This window comes from Oryctolagus cuniculus, chromosome 11, assembly GCF_051225735.1.
Source record: "Oryctolagus cuniculus isolate XC-2025 breed Fujian yellow rabbit chromosome 11, ASM5122573v1, whole genome shotgun sequence".
Classification (NCBI taxonomy): domain Eukaryota; kingdom Metazoa; phylum Chordata; class Mammalia; order Lagomorpha; family Leporidae; genus Oryctolagus; species Oryctolagus cuniculus.
In genome coordinates this window covers 109,572,558-109,588,796 of record NC_142877.1, presented here as the reverse complement: position 1 = coordinate 109,588,796, position 16,239 = coordinate 109,572,558, and the positions used below count along the sequence as shown (strand labels likewise).

The following is a 16,239-nucleotide window of genomic DNA, read 5'->3' as shown; positions in this document are numbered from 1 at the left end:
CGGGGCTCCGGATTCTGTCCCGGTTGCCCCTCTTCCAGGCCAGCTCTCTGCTGTGGCCCAGGAGTGCACTGGAGGATGGCCCAAGTGCTTGGGCCCTGCACCCCATGGGAGACCAGGAGAAGCACCTGGCTCCTGCCATCGGATCAGCGCGGTGCGCTGGCCGCAGCGCTGCAGCCACGGCGGCCATTGGAGGGTGAACCAACGGCAAAGGAAGACCTTTCTCTCTGTTTCTCTCTCACACTGTCCACTCTACCTGTCAAAAAAACAAACAAAAAAAAAAGAGAGAGAGAGAAAATGCCCTGATTGCCTGGTAAGTGGAAAGAATTGACTATAAAGAAGCTTAAGGGATTTGAGGGTAGGTGATAGAACTATTCTGTTTTAATTATGATATAGGTTACTGTGGGGAGCAACTCGGACTAGACTGTTACTGGAATTAAGACTTATTCTATGCATCTGCTCTCCCACAATATGGCGCTGAGAAGGGAGTAACAACTTCTACGCAGTTGCCTCTTGCCAACTTGAGTGATGACCTGCAGGAGCTGATCCTGCTCGTGATTGGAGGAGAGCAGCGTACTCGGCGTGTGGGTAGCAGAGTTGGGATTGGTGGAAGAGGACTATAAAGGAGGAGATAGACAACATGCACCAGGAACATCTATCTGAAGGAACACCTGTGCAGCCCCCGAGAGAGCCAGCCGGCAGTGTGCCGCTCCCCCGCAGAAGTGGGGAAAGTGGCGGGGGAACCGCCCTTCCACAGAGGTGGAAGGGTTGGTAGCCAACCCGGGAAGAACCAGCAGCAAACCCGGGGAGGGCCGAGCAGACAAAAGAACAGCGCAGGGTCCTGTGTCGTTCCTCCGCGAAGACAGGGAGCGACAGGTTACACAATATATGCATCTGTCAAAATTCATGGAACTGTACACCAAAGAGAATAGTTTTGGTGTATGTATTTACTTGTTTGTAAATTACACCTCAGTATTGATATGGGTGGGAGGATGTTGAGATGAAGTAGGGCCCCCTCACACCATGTATGTGAAGACTTGTCTAAAGGTGAGCAGCCAGTTAGACTCCTAATGGGTAGCACTTCACATGTGATTTTGCTCTTAGGTTTTTGCCTAGTTGCTTACCTGGCTATTGCTGCTGGCTAATTCATGCTCTCAGATTCTCTTACCTCTGAGTAACTGGTAGAGTAACTTGAGTGCTCCAGTTTGAGTCTGGTTTCCACCTCTAATTTCACCCATTGGAGTTGTGAGAAATTAAATATGCAGTAGTCTGATTCTGCTACAGGTTCTGCTTTTCCTCTGGGCTGTTTGGCTTTGTCTGGATTCTTTTTCAGTAGTCTCCTGCATTACTTGGAATTATAGCCTTTGTTTCTTGTAACCAGGAGAATCTAATGACAATGTGAGATACTTCTTTTACACCACTCATGTGTCCAGTACCAGTAGATAAAGTATATAAGTCTTAACCTTAAAGAGTTTACACTTGGGAAAGACAAGATGTTCACATTAAGCATTTACAAATCATTAAAGATCAATACAAATAAATACCAAAATGAGAAGTCAAAAAATGAGGACTGAGTGAAAGGAAAGATAGATATGCATATGTGGACTGAAATAAGCTTCCTGACAGGAAGAGGAAGAAATGATATTTTTACAAGTATTGAGTGCATATTTTCATCAGGACTTGAGCTAGATGCTTATAAATTGTCAGAGAGGAAAAATTACTATCTTCCATTCACATCCAGTATAGATGTTAGGACCAAGGAGGGGAAATAATAGTAAAATCTGTTGCATCTTGGAGCAAAACACCCAAAGTGGTGGGTCATTCAGCATAGGCATATTATCACTGGAATAGTTAAACGGAGGTTAGTGAAGCTGGACAAGGTAGAGCTTTATGAACACCCCAGAGCTGAACCATAGGATTTTCATTGTCATCTGAAACAGCCAAGTTGAAGTGGAAGAACATGGATGTTTACCATGAGAAGAAAGATTTAACTGAGTTGTTTTCTACATGACCCCACAACACAATTGGAATTGTTTGGGATTTGTGGGAACTACAAGTAATAGACTCTCTCAGTTTGGTTTGTGTTTGGGAACAGTTGCCCACCCTGTATATAATACTGTATGAACTGTGAGGAGATGGTTCCTCTTTTGCAAGTGAAGAAAATCTGAGGATAGTTAGTATCTTAAATTGGGTCTTCTATTACTGGGCCAGTGCTTTGGCATAGTAGGCTAAGCCTCCACCTGTGGTGCTAGCATCCCATGTGGGTGCCACTTCATTTCCCGGCTGCTCCTCTTCTGATCCAGCTCTTCTAATGGCCTGGGAAAGCAGTGGAAGATGGCCCAAGTACTTGAGCCTTGGCACCTGCTTGGGAGACCCTGAAGAAACTCCCAGCTCCTGGCTTCAGAAGGCCTGGCTCTGGCTGTTGTGGCCATTTGAAGAGTGAACCAGTGGATGGAATACCTCTCTCTCTGTCTCTCCCTCTCTATCTGTAACTCTACCTCTCAAATAAATAAGCTTAAAATTAAAAAATAACAGTTTTTTTAAAAAATATTTATTTATTTGAAAGACAGTTGCAGAGAGAGGTAGAGAGAAAGAGAGGTCTTCCATCTGCTGGCCCACTCCCCAGATGACCGCAGTGGCCAGAACTGCGCAGATCAGGAGCCAGGAGCTTCTTCTGGGTCTCTCACATGGGCGCAGGGGCCCAAGGACTTGGGCCATCTTGTACTGCTTTCCCAGGCCATAGCACAGAGCTAGATCGGAAGAGGAGCAGCCGGAACTAGAACCAGCACCCAGGTTAGTAGGATTTCTCCTAACTTGAAACACTGATCTCAAACAATTTGCAATGGCAAATGAGTTCTATAAGGGAATCTTTTAAAATACATCCTTTATATTCTCATTAAATATAAGGGAAGTAGGAACCAATCCTTTATCAGAATGAAAAGCAGCCAACATTAATCTCTCCCTACACCTAAAACTGTTGAAACTAAAATTTCTATCAGTGACTGCTTGACCCACTTTCCTTCCTTGCTTTCAGGACACACCTTTACATGGGTCTAATCATTTATTTGCTGGGAGAATAATTAGCTTTTCAGAGCCTCTGTGCTAGTTAACAGTCCAAAAATACATTAGTCCCACTGCCCGTTGCTTCTTAGAACAGATTATAGGAATGACAAAGTTTGAACAAGAATGTATCTATCAGTGCCTGTGTGCTAATGAAAGCTGTTACTTCCAATTTCCTTGGCTCATTGGTTTCTGGTAGGTTGCTTTAACCATGTGCTGTCTTCTCTCAAGATTTCTGGAGCCTTGAGCAGATTAAAACCGAGTTTCAAGGTTAAGTGACTAGGCAACATAATATGGCAATTCAAAGTCCAGGTGCTGTAACAAGACTTGCATTTTTTAAAAAAGATTTATTTTATTTGAAAGGCAGAGTTACAGAGAGGCAGGGGCTGAAAGAGAGAGAGGTCCTCCATCTGCTGGTTCACTCCCCAAATGGCCACAATGTCCAGAGCTGGGCCAGTCTGAAGCCAGGAACCAGGAGCTTCTTCCAGGTCTCCCATGCAGGTACAGGGACCCAAGGACTTGGGCCATCTACTGCCTTCGCAGGCCACAGCAGAAAGCTGGATTGGAAGTGGAACAGCTGGGACCCAAAGCAGGGCCCATATGGCATGCCAGCACTGTATGTAGATGGTGGCTTTACCCGCTACACAGTGCTGACCCCAAGACTTGGGTTTTAATCATGACTGCTACTTTAGTCAAGTTCCTTAATTTGTTTGGGTTTCTTTTCCATCTCTCTGAAATGTGGACTAGTAGTCCATGTCTTATAAGATTGTGGTGATGATTGAGTAACAATATATTACTCTGCTCATTCACAAAGTAAGTACTCAGTACATAGTAGCTGTCTGTACAGTGATAGACCATTGAAAGTACAGGGCTCAAACATTAGATATCTTAATTAAAAGTGATTCCTGGCCAGTGCTACGGCTCACTAGGCTAATCCTCCGCCTGTGGCGCCGGCACCCTGGGTTCTTGTCCTAGTTGGGGCACTGGATTCTGTACTGGTTGCTCCTCTTCCATTCCAGCTCTCTGTTGTGGCCTGGGAAAGCAGTGGGGGATGGTCCAAGTGCTTGGGCCCTGCACCTGCATGGGAGACTAGGAGGAAGCACCTGGCTCCTGGCTTCAGATTGGCGCAGCGCCGGCTGTAGCGGCCATTTGGGGGGTGAACCAATGGAAGGAAGACCTTTCTCTCTGTCTCTCTCTCTCTCACTGTCTTAACTCTGCCTGTCCAAAAAAAAAAAAAAAAAAGTGATTCCTTAGTGTGGGGAGCAACTGAGACTAGACTAAGTTACTGGAATTAAGACTTATTCTATGCATCTGCTCTCCCACAATATGGCGCTGAGAGAGACCAAACAACCTCTACGCAGCTGCCTCATCAGTTTGACTGATAAGCTGCAGGAGCTGATCCTGCTCCTGATTGGAGGAGAGCAGCGTGCTCAGCGTGTGGGCAGCAGAGCATGGATTGGTGGAAGAGGACTATAAAGGAGGAGAGAGACAACATGCACCAGGAACACCTGAGGAACATCTGAGCAGCCCCCGAGAGAGCCGGCCGGCGGTGTGCCGCTCCTCCGTGGAAGCGGGGAAAGCGACGAGGGGGTGTCTCCCCCTCCACGGAGGTGGAGGGACCAGCAGCTAACCAGGGACGGCGTCGTTCCTCCGCAAGTGAGGGAACGGCAGCTAACCCGGGAAGAGCCAGGTAAAAAGAACAGCGCAGGGTCTAGTGTTGTTCCTCCACGAATGGGGGAGCGACACCTTAGATTAAGTAGCTTCTATTACTCATTCAGTTATAGAATTTTTGCTTTAAATATTATATATGTACTTATTACTCCTAAACGTATATCTGTAATCCAAATTCCTGCCATGAATTCCAGACTTGTAGGTACAATCAGTTGTCTTTTGTACTTTTGCACTAACTAACATAACAGGCATTTCAAACCTGAAGTTGAAAACTGAATTCCTGATCTTGACCCTCAAATGTACTCCTCTAGCAGTCTTTCCCAACTCAGTTGATGACAACTATATCCTTATCATTGCTCAGTTAAGAAACTTTGGAGTTATTCTTGAGCTCCCTCTTTTTCCTCACATCTGACATTGAATGTTTGAAGACCTCAAATTTCTTCATCTACATACATTTTTTTTTTTTTTTGGACAGGCAGAGTGGACAGTGAGAGAGAGAGAGAGACAGAGAGAAAGGTCTTCCTTTGCCGTTGGTTCACCCTCCAATGGCCGCCGCGGCCGGCGCGCTGTGGCCGGCGCACCGCGCTGATCCGATGGCAGGAGCCAGCAGCCAGGTGCTTTTCCTGGTCTCCCATGGGGTGCAGGGCCCAAACACCTGGGCCATCCTCCACTGCACTCCCTGGCCACAGCAGAGGGCTGGCCTGGAAGAGGGGCAACCGGGACAGAATCTGGCGCCCCGACCGGGACTAGAACCCGGTGTACCGGCGCCGCTAGGCGGAGGATTAGCCTAGTAAGCCGCGGCGCCGGCCCATCTACATACATTTTATAAATCCGTTCTTCTCTCACTTGCTACAGCTGTTAGCCAGGCATCCATTATTTCTCACCTGGATTATTGCAATAGCCTCCTAACCAGTCTTATTTTAGCTCTTGCCACTTACAGTCAGTTCTCAACAAAGCATTCAGAGTGATTGTTTGAAAGTTTATGTCAGATTATGTCAACTCCTCTGCTCAAAATCTTGCAGCGGCATCCCATAAGATGAGTAAAAGCCGAAATCCTCTCAGTTCTATGAAGGCCCTATGGGAATTGTATTCCTTCCCCTTTCTGTGTACCTTGGGTGTATCTTCTGTCCCCTCATCTTAATCACTCTGCTCTAGCCAGGTTGGTCCAGTACTATTCTTCAAACTTGGCAAGCATTCTACTTACTCTTTCTTGCTGTTCCCTCTCCTAGAAGGCCTGGAATTTCTGACTTGCTACCTCACTTGTTTCAGGTCTGCTCAGATGTGGCTTTATTAGGGATGTCTTTTGTGAACAGCCTTCTTTATACTGAAAAACTTAAAGATTACCCTCTTCTGTGTTCTTTAAGAATTCATAGCTAAGGTACTATAAGAAAACAATGAAAAGATATTATAAAAAAAAAAAACATGAAAAAGTTCATAAAATTTCCTGAAGGATAAAGAAACTCAACAGGAAAAGGTTGACTCAGCAAGAGAATGACAACCCAGGATCCCAACACTAACTTTTAGAAATATAATGCTTCCATTGAATCTGAGAAGGGAAAATATACAGCAGAAGTAAAAGAACCCAGGGAAGAAATAGCCAGATAATAGGAGGGACAGATAGATGATGGGAGAGGTGAACCAGTAAGCATTAGATAGAACAAAATAGTAAGTAAAACCATTTTAAAACATAAAGACTATCCCTTTAATTTCTTTTTCTTGCCTAATAACTCTGGCTAAAACTTCGAGAACTATATTGAATAGCAGTGGTGAGAGAAGGCATCCTTGTCTGGTACCAGATCTCAGTGGAAATGCTTCCAACTTTTCCCCATTCAATAGGATGTTGGCTGTGGGTTTTTCATAAACTGCTTTGATTGTATTGAGGAATGTTCCTTCCATACCCAGTTTGCTTAGAGTTTTCATCATGAAAGGGTGTTGTATTTTATCAAATGCTTTCTCTGTGTCTATTGAGATAATCATATGGTTTTTCTTCTGCAGTCTGTTAATGTGGTGTATCACGTTGATTGTTTTGCGAACATTGAACCATCCCTGCATACTAGGGATAAATCCCACTTGGTCTGGGTGGATGATCTTTCTGATGTGTTGTTGCATTCTATTGGCCAGAATTTTATTGAGGATTTTTGCATCTATGTTCATCAGGGATATTGGTCTGTAATTCTCTTTCAATGCTGCATCTTTTTCCGGCTTAGGAATTAAGGTGATGCTGGCTTCATAAAAAGAATTTGGGAAGATTCCCTCTTTTTCAATTGTTCTGAATAGTTTGAGAAGAATTGGAGTCAGTTCTTCTTTAAATGTCTGGTAGAATTCAGCAGTGAATCCATCTGGTCCTGGGCTTTTCTTTGTTGGGAGGGCCTTTATTACTGTTTCAATTTCTGTCTCAGTTATGGGTCTGTTTAGGTTTTCGATGTCTTCCTGGTTCAATTTAGGTAGGTTGCATGTCTCCAGGAATGTATCCATTTCTGATAGGTTTCCCTGTTTGCTGGCATACAAGTCCTTGTAGTAACTTCTGATGATTCTTTTTATTTCTGTAATGTCTGTTGTTACATTTCTTTTTTCATCTCTGATTTTATTGATTTGGGTCTTTTCTCTCCTTTTTTTGGTTAGTTGGGCCAATGGGGTGTCAATTTTGTTTATTTTTTCAAAAAACAGCTCCTCGTTTGGCTGATTTTTTGTAATGTGTTTTTTGGATTCAATCCTGTTGATTTCTTCTCTGATTTTAATTATTTCTCTTCTCATACTAGATTTGGGTCTGGTTTGCTGCAGATTTTCTAGATTCTTGAGATGATCTTGTGTTAGACAATAAATTCTTAGCTACAACACCAAAATTCAATCCAGGGCCGGCACCACGACTCACTAGGCTAATCCTCCACTTGCGGTGCTGGTACTCCAGGTTCTAGTCCCGGTTGCTCCTCTTCCAGTCCAGCTCTCTGCTGTGGCCCGTGAGTGCAGTGGAGGATGGTCCAAGTGCTTGGGCCCTGCACCTGCATGGGAGACCAGGAGGAAGCACCTGGCTCCTGGCTTCAGATCGGCACAGCACCGGCCGTAGTGGCCATTTGGGGGGGTGAATCAACGGAAGGAAGACCTTTCTCTCTGTCTCTCTCTCTCTCACTGTCTAACTCTGTCTGTCAAAAAAAAAAAAATCAATCCAGAAGAGAAAAAAAAATATATATATATATGTATAAACTGGACTTAATCAAAATTTAAAACTTGTATTTCATAAGACACTGTTAAAAAATGAAGACAAAACTACAGATAAAATATTTGTAAATCATATTTCTGATAAAGGAATTGTATCTAAGATGCATTAAGAATCCACCCAGTAGTAGACAATCCAGCTTAAGAGTGAGCAAAATATTTTAATAAAGCATTTTTAAAGTATGTATCAATGACTAATAAGCATATGGGAAAATACAATCATTAGTCCTTAGGGAAAAATAAAACCACAATTTTACACCCACTAGAGTGCCTATAATTAAAAAGGCAACAGTATTGGCAAAAATGTGGAGAAACTGAAACCCTGAGCTATTGCTGGTAAGAGTATAAACAACCACTTTGTGGGTGGGTATTGTGGTAGAGTGGGCTAAGCAATTGCTTGGGACACCAACATCCCGTATGAAAGTGCTATTTGGAGTCCTGGCTAATCTGCTTCCTATCCAGCTTTCTGCTAATGCATCATGAGAGGCAGCCCCTGCCACCCATGTGGGATTTTCAGCTTTAGCCTGGCCCAGCTATGGCTGTTAGGGCTGTTTGCAGAGTGAACCAATGAATGGAACATCTCTCTTATTCTTTCTTGCTTGCTCTTTCAAATAGATGAAAATAAACATTAAAAAAAAAAAAAACTTTGGGATACAGTGTGGCTGTTTTTAAAAGATACGAACATACAGGTGACACAGCAACTCCAATACTAAATATCCACCCAAGAGAAATTGTATCTACACAAACACTATTAAGCAGATAGTCATAGCTGTATTATTCTTAATAGCCCAAAAGTAGAAACAACCAGAATGTCTACCAACTGATGAATGGATACAATACAGGATAGGCAATTCTCATGTGCAGGTTCCAGGTTTGCCTACTTGCTAACATTTATTTGTGACTCCAAACCAATAATGCTTCTTCCCGGTCATTTGTAGACATGCACATGTATAAAGTGACAAAAAATTTTAGTCACCCAACACGTGTTCCCACCTGAGGTTGCAGCAATGTTCTATCTTGTTTCAGCTCTTATACTGTAAACAACTGTCATTTTTACAGTCTACTTAGTGCCATATTTTTTGCATTTTTGTTGGAGATTTTATTATTTAAAATGGCATCTAAGCATCACAGTGAAATGTTGTGTAGTACTCTAAGGACAAATAGATTATGATGTGCCTTACAGAGAAAATGAATGTTTTGAAGAAGTTTCATTGAGGTGCACAGTACACTGCCATTGGTTGAGCTCAATATTAATGAATCAGTAAAATAAGCAAGATGCTTTTAAACAGAAACACAAATAAAACACAGTTATGTATTTTATATATTGATGGGTTGATGAAAATGTAGAATTTTGTAGTAACATAACCTTGTAGTTCTCCCAGAAGCAATGGTTCAGTATTTAATAACTCAGTGTTCACAGGTTTATAAATATGACTTGTAGGACTAATGAGAATCAAATGTATACTATACAATGAAGTACTGTTCAGCAACAAAAACAAACTACTGAAACATGTTATAACATACATGAACCTCAGAAACAGAATACTAAATATGTAGGGGGAAGAGAAATTGAGACCCAATGGAATGTGCCAGTTCATAAATATGGAATAAAATAATAATTTCATTATTGAACAAAAATATATTGAACAAAATATTTGCTAATATTGAACAAAAATAATTGGGCAAAATTACAATAATTTCATTATTGAACAAAAAGCAGAATGCATGTAGGTTTCCTACAAGTGGCTACAAAGCTAGAGGATTTTAGCTTTATTTATCTGGAATTAAAGATACAGTCATTATATATTATCCTAGTTTAATAAACAAGCAGTTTTTCAATTTGTGTCAGTATTTATACTGAGCTTTCTCTGACATCTTTTCATAATTCTTCAGCAGGCTAACTGTGATGTCTTGATTTTTGTGATTTGTCAGGTATACTCTGTTCTTCATGATTCTTTACTAATACTTTCTATAGTTGCCTCTGGATTGCATTCAATACCACATAATTAGTTGCAGGCTTCAGCATTCTTCAATAATGTTAGATAAGTTCAATTTCCCACATGTGAAAGAAGCCAGATGCAAAATACTACATAGTGTATCATATCATTTATGTGAAATGTCCACGAAGGGCAAATCTATAGAGACAGAAAGCAGGTCAGTGATTGCCTGGAACTGGGAGTAAGAATAGGGAAGGATTGATTTCAAATGGACATGAGGATAATTTGGGGGTAATGAAAATGACCCTATATTGGATTGTAATAGTTGCACAGCTATGTAAACTTACTAGAAATCACTACATTGTACACTTAAAATTGACATACTATATATTATACTTTGTTAACGATGCTTTCAAAAGGAGAAACAGGAGGCTGCCACTGCTCCTATCCTAACACCCTAGCTGAGTGACACCATCTTCACAGGAAAAGGTTTCTATATGTAAAATATTAGAACTGAGGAGGCCGGCTGAAGGAACACTTCATAAAGAAGTGAGCAGAACTGCATATGGCACAGAGACACTGAAAACCAGCAGAGAGAAAGACAGCAGACTGCCACTTACACTGCCTGCTACCTCTACCTGCCCACTCCTATCCTGGCTCCCCAAGCCAGGTAACACCATTCTGCCAGGAAAACTGTTCTGCATTAGAACTGAGCAGGGCCGGCACCGTGGCTCACTAGGTTAATCCTCCACCTGTGGTGCCGGCATCCCATATGGGCGCTGGGTTCTAGTCCCAGTTGCTCCTCTTCCTGTCCAGCTCTCTGCTGTGGCCCGGGAGGGCGGCGGAAGATGGCCCAAGTGCTTGGGCCCCTGCACCCGCATGGGAGACCAGGAGGAGGCACCTGGCTCCTGGCTTCGGATCAGCGTAGTTCCAGCCATAGCGGCCATTTGGGGGGTGAACCAATGGAAGGAAGATCTTTCTCTCTGTCTCTCTCTCACTGTCTAACTCTGCCTGTTTAAAAAAAAAAAAAACTGAGGAGACTGGCTGAGGGAACATTCAAGTAAAGAAGTGGCAAAAATTGCAAGTGGCACAGAGATTCTGAAGGTCCACAGAGATAGAGGAGTAAAGCATGTGGTCTGCTGCCATCACTGCCAGGGACACCATCTCGCCAAGAACAAGTAAGAAGAAAGCACCATGACCTCTGCCGCTGCCACAAAGGAACAGCCCTAACTATGGGAGAATTCCACAGTCCTCACTGACTTTAAATCAAATCTAGGGAACTGACCGAGGGCAGAGTGAAGAGTTTGCTTCAAAGAGAGAACCCACACTGCATCCCTCTGCTCCCAAAATGGCAGACTCATGTTGCTGCTGAGAAGCTGCTAACCTCCACCCTGTCTTAGGAGGAAACAAGTAGCTCCTCTGCTACAAGAAGCTCTGGAAGACAGCAAGGGCACTTTCCAAGGAAGAGAGCATGCCCCAGTGAATCCTGCATCCAGGGGAGCTCTGGGCACAAGCCCTGGAGCTACACTCACTAGGGACTCCTTGTGGCTCTTTAGGGCTAGTTCCCAGCAGTAGCCCATACCAATTACAGACCTGAGGTAACCCCTTCTTCAACTCTAACCACGGGGTGCTGGGGTCCCAAAGAACAAGCCCCAGCATCACCCTTGCATGTCCTATGGAAACTAGAGGCACTCCCTTCTGTACCCTGCAGTTCTGGGACTGTTGGTGGTTTAAAACCCCTGGAATCAGTCATACCTCTGAGATCTAGAAGGCCCTACCTGCATTCATCTGCTTCAGATGGTGATTGCCAATCTTTTTCCTGAAATAGCTGACACCCACCCTATGACATCTGGCTAAGAAATCCACTGTATTCTGCGGCCTGAGACTGTGACTATTAGTACTATATTTCCCAAGAGTCATCAGAACATACATTCCAAGACCTAGAGAAGACCCTACCTGCAAGACTTAGAATATGTCAAACAACTCTTTTGGCATGTAGGGTTTTCTGCTGAGAAGTCTGCTGTTATTCTAACTGGTTTTCCTATATATGTAATGATGTTTTTCTCCTATTGTCTGTTAGCAAACCAAATCCAGTACTACATCAAAAAGATCATACATCACTATCAAATGTGATTCATCCTAGAGTTGCAAAGGTGGTTTAACATTCAAGGATCAATCAACTTCATAAAGCACATCAACAGAGTGAAGAATAAAAACCATATGATCACCTCCATATATGTGGAGAAAACAATTGATAAGATTCAATATCGCTTCATGTTAAAAATATTCAGAATAAATTTGGTATAGAAGGAATGTAATTCAACATTATAAAGGCTATATATATATATGATGAACCAACAGCCAATATAATACTGAACAGGGAAAAACTGAATGCATTTCTCCTTAGACCTGTAACCAGACAAGGATTTCCAGTTTCACTCAGTATAGTATTAGAAGTGTTAACAATAGCAAATAAAAAAGAGAAATAAAAGGCATCAAAATTGGAAAGGAGAGGGGCTGGCTCTGCAGCATAGTGGGTAAAGCCACTGCCTTCAGCACCGGCATCCTATATGGGCAGTTGTTTGCTCTGCTACCTATCCAGTTCTCTGGTAATGGCCTGGGGAAAGTAGTAGAAGATGGCCCAAATGCTTGAGCCCCTGCACCCATGTGGGAGACCCAGAGGAAGTTCCTGGTTCCTGAGTTGGGGGGAAAAGTCAAGCTGGAGACATGATAATACTTTATTTCAAAGCACACTACAAAGCCATAGTATTTAAAACAGCATGTACTAACATCAAGATCATCACATAGATCAATGGAACAGAATGGAGAGCCAAGAAATTAATCCACATACTGATTTTTGACAAAGGTGCTAGGAACACACATTGGCAAGAGGATAGTCTTTTCAATAAATGGTGCTAGCAAAACTGGATATATGTATAAATGTAGAAGCATGGAGGCCGGGCTGTGGTGCAGTGGGTTAACGCCCTGGCCTGAAGCACCAGCATCCCATATGGGTGCCGGTTTGAGTCCTGGCTGCTCCACTTCAGATCCAGCTCTCTGCTATGGCCTGGGAAAGCAGTAGAAGATGGCTGAAGTCCTTGGGCCCCTGCACCTGCGTGGGAGATCAGGAAGAAGCTCCTGGTTCCTGGATTCAGATTGGTGCAACTCCAGCAAAATGGGGAGTGAACCATCTGATGGAAGACCTCTCTTTCTCTCTGCCTCTCCTCTCTCTCTGTGTAACTGACTTTCAAATAAATAAACTTTAAAAAAATAAATATAGAAGAATGACATTATATCCCTACCTCTTACCATATACAAAAATGAACTCAAAATGGGTCAAACACCTAAATGTCAAACTGGAAACTAAAATTGCTAGAAGAAACCATAGGGGAAACAATTCAAGACAGTGGTATAGGTGACCACATCTTGGATAAAACCCTGAGAACATAGCCAACGAAAGCAAAACTAGACAAATGGGATTATATCAAACTCAGAAGCTTCTGCCCAGCAGAGGAAGCAAAGTGAGGAGACTTCACTAGATTGGATGGAAGAAAATATTTTCTATTTAGCTGACAAAGGATTAATATCTAGAATATATCAGAAATAGAAAACTCAGTGACAATAAAATGACCAATCCACTTGAAATGGGCAAAGGATCTGAATAGACAGTTCTCAAAAGAAAAAAATGCAAATGGCCAACAAATACAAGGAAAAAAGCTTAGAGTTGGCACTGTGGCATGGTGGGTTAAGCTGCCACCTGCAGCACCAGCATCCAATATGGGTGCCGATTCAAGTCCCAGTTGCTCCACTTCCAATCCATCTCCCTGTTAATGCACCTGGGAAAGCAGTGGAAGATGGCCAAGTGCATGGGCTCCTGAACCCACATGGAAGACCCAAATGAATCTGCTGGCTTCTGGCTTTGATCTGGCCCAGCCCTGGCCATTGTGGCCATTTGGGGATGGAACCAGTGGATGAAGACTTCCCTCTCTGTGCCTTTGCCTTTCCCTTTCTATAGCTCTACCTTTCAAATAAATAAATCTTTGTTTAAAAAATGCTCAATATCACTAGTCATCTGAGAAATGCAAATCAAAGCCACAAGGAGATATCAACTCACTTCTGCCAGAACAGCTATTATCAAAAAGAGTAACATGCTGGTGAGGATGTGGAGAAAGGGGAACTCTTACATAGTGTGTTTGGAAATATAAATTAGTGCAGTCAGTGTGGAAAGCACTGTGGAAATATCTTAAAAAAATAGCCTTGGAAACTCATGACTGGAGCATAGGGAGATTACTGATGCCATAGACAGGAGTGTCAATTGGTAAAGTCAACAACAGGAGTCACTGTGCACTTACTCCTCATGTAGGATCTCTGTCCTTAATGTGCTGTGCATTGAGATTTAATGCTATAACGAGTACTCAAACAATATATTTCACTTTGTGTTTCTATGGGGGTGCAAACTGTTGAAATCTTTACTTAATGCATACTAAACTGATCTTCTGTAAAAAAAAAAAAGAAATTATCAATTCCCAACTTGACTCTCACTGGGATTAAACATGACAATAGGTCTGATCTGATTTCATCATCATTTAAAAAAAATCATCTATTATTTTTCACTTTATGTTTCTGTGTGGGAGCAAACTGTTGAAATCCTTACTTAATGTATACTAAGCTGATCTTCTGTATATTAAGATAATCGAAAATGAATCTTGATGTGAATGGAAGGGGAGAGGGAGTGGGAAAGGGGAGGGTTGTGGGTGGGAGGGACAGTATGGGGGGGGAAGCCATTGTAATCCATAAGTCGTAATTTGGAAATTTATATTCATTAAATAAAAGTTAAAAAAACTGGAAGTAGAATTGCCATATGATTCAGCAACCCCACTACTGGGTATATACCCAAAAGATAGAAACTCATTGTATCAAAAAGATACCTAATCCACCATGTTTATAGCAGCACTGTTCACAGTAGCCAAATGTGAAATCAACTAAGTTGTCCCTCCCTCATCAGATGAGTAGATGAATAAAATGTATGTATACAGGCTGGCGCTGCGGCTCACTAGGCTAATCCGCCTTGCGGCGCCGGCACACCGGGTTCTAGTCCCGGTCGGGGCACCAGATTCTGTCCCGGTTGCCCCTCTTCCAGGCCAGCTCTCTGCTGTGGCCCGGGAGTGCAGTGAAGGATGGCCCAAGTACTTGGGCCCTGCACCCCATGGGAGACCAGGATAAGTACCTGGCTCCTGCCATCGAATCAGCGCGGTGCGCCGGCTGCAGGGCACCGGCCACGGTGGCCATTGGAGGGTGAACCAACAGCAAAGGAAGACCTTTCTCTGTCTCTCTCACTGTCCACTCTGCCTGTCAAAAAACACACACACACACACACACACACACACACAAAAGAAGCGGGGCAGCTGGGACACGAACCAGTGCCACAGCGCTGGCCCCTTATTTTTGTATTTGAAAGACAGACAGAGACAGATGCAAAACATGATAGCAGGAAGTTGGATTGAAAGCAGAGCCAGAACTCAAGCCCAGGAACCCCAATGTGGAATATGTATTTCACAAGCTGTGCCTTAGCGCAGGGGCAAAGCCTGCCCTCTCAACATCTTTTTTTTTTTTTTAGCTCTAAATATATATATATATATTTTTTTTTTTTGACAGGCAGAGTGGACAGTGAGAGAGAGAGAGAAACAGAGAGAAAGGTCTTCCTTTTCCGTTGGTTCACTCCCCAATGGCTGCTGTAGCCAGTGCTCTGCGGCCAGCGCACCGCGCCAATCTGAAGCCAGGAGCCAGGTGCTTCCTCCTGGTCTCCCATGCAGGTACAGGAAGGACCTGGGCCATCCTCCACTGCACTCCTGGGCTACAGCAGAGAGCTGGCCTGGAAGAGGAGCAACTGGGACAGAATCCGGCACCCCGACCGGAACTAGAACCCGGTGTGCTGGCGCCGTAGGCAGAGGATTAGCCTAGTGACCCATGACGCCAGCCTCTAAAAACTTTTTTTGGGGGGATTGCGGTGGGGGAGTGCTGTGGCTGGGCCTCTACAGCTGTGTGTAGGCTGGGCCTCTACCTGTACTGCCAGTATCCCATATGGGTGGCAGTTCATGTCCTGGCTGTTCCTCTTCTTATCCAGCTCTCTGCTGTGGCCTGGGAAAGCAGTGGAGGATGGCTCGAGTGCTTGGACCAAGTGCACTACGTGGAAGATTCAGAAGAAGCTCCTGGCTCCTAGCTTTGGATTGGAACCTATCTCCGGCCATTGTGGTCATTTGGGGAGTTAACAAGCAGATGGAAAACCTTGTTCTCTGTCTCTCCCTCTTTCTGTAACTTTACCTTTCAAATAAATAAATAAATGAATAAAATTTAAAAAAAA

At 43.4% G+C, this 16,239-nt stretch overlaps 1 long non-coding RNA gene across 3 annotated transcripts in view; it reads left to right on the top strand.

Moving 5' to 3' along the window:
- The window catches only part of LOC149123610 (uncharacterized), a 23,060-nt gene extending 6,821 nt beyond the window's left edge, over positions 1–16,239 (top strand). For all 3 annotated transcript variants that reach the window (XR_016216279.1, XR_016216280.1, XR_016216281.1), the window contains one exon: positions 16,003–16,239. This is a non-coding gene — a long non-coding RNA (uncharacterized LOC149123610). The remainder of the gene's footprint in view (positions 1–16,002) is intronic.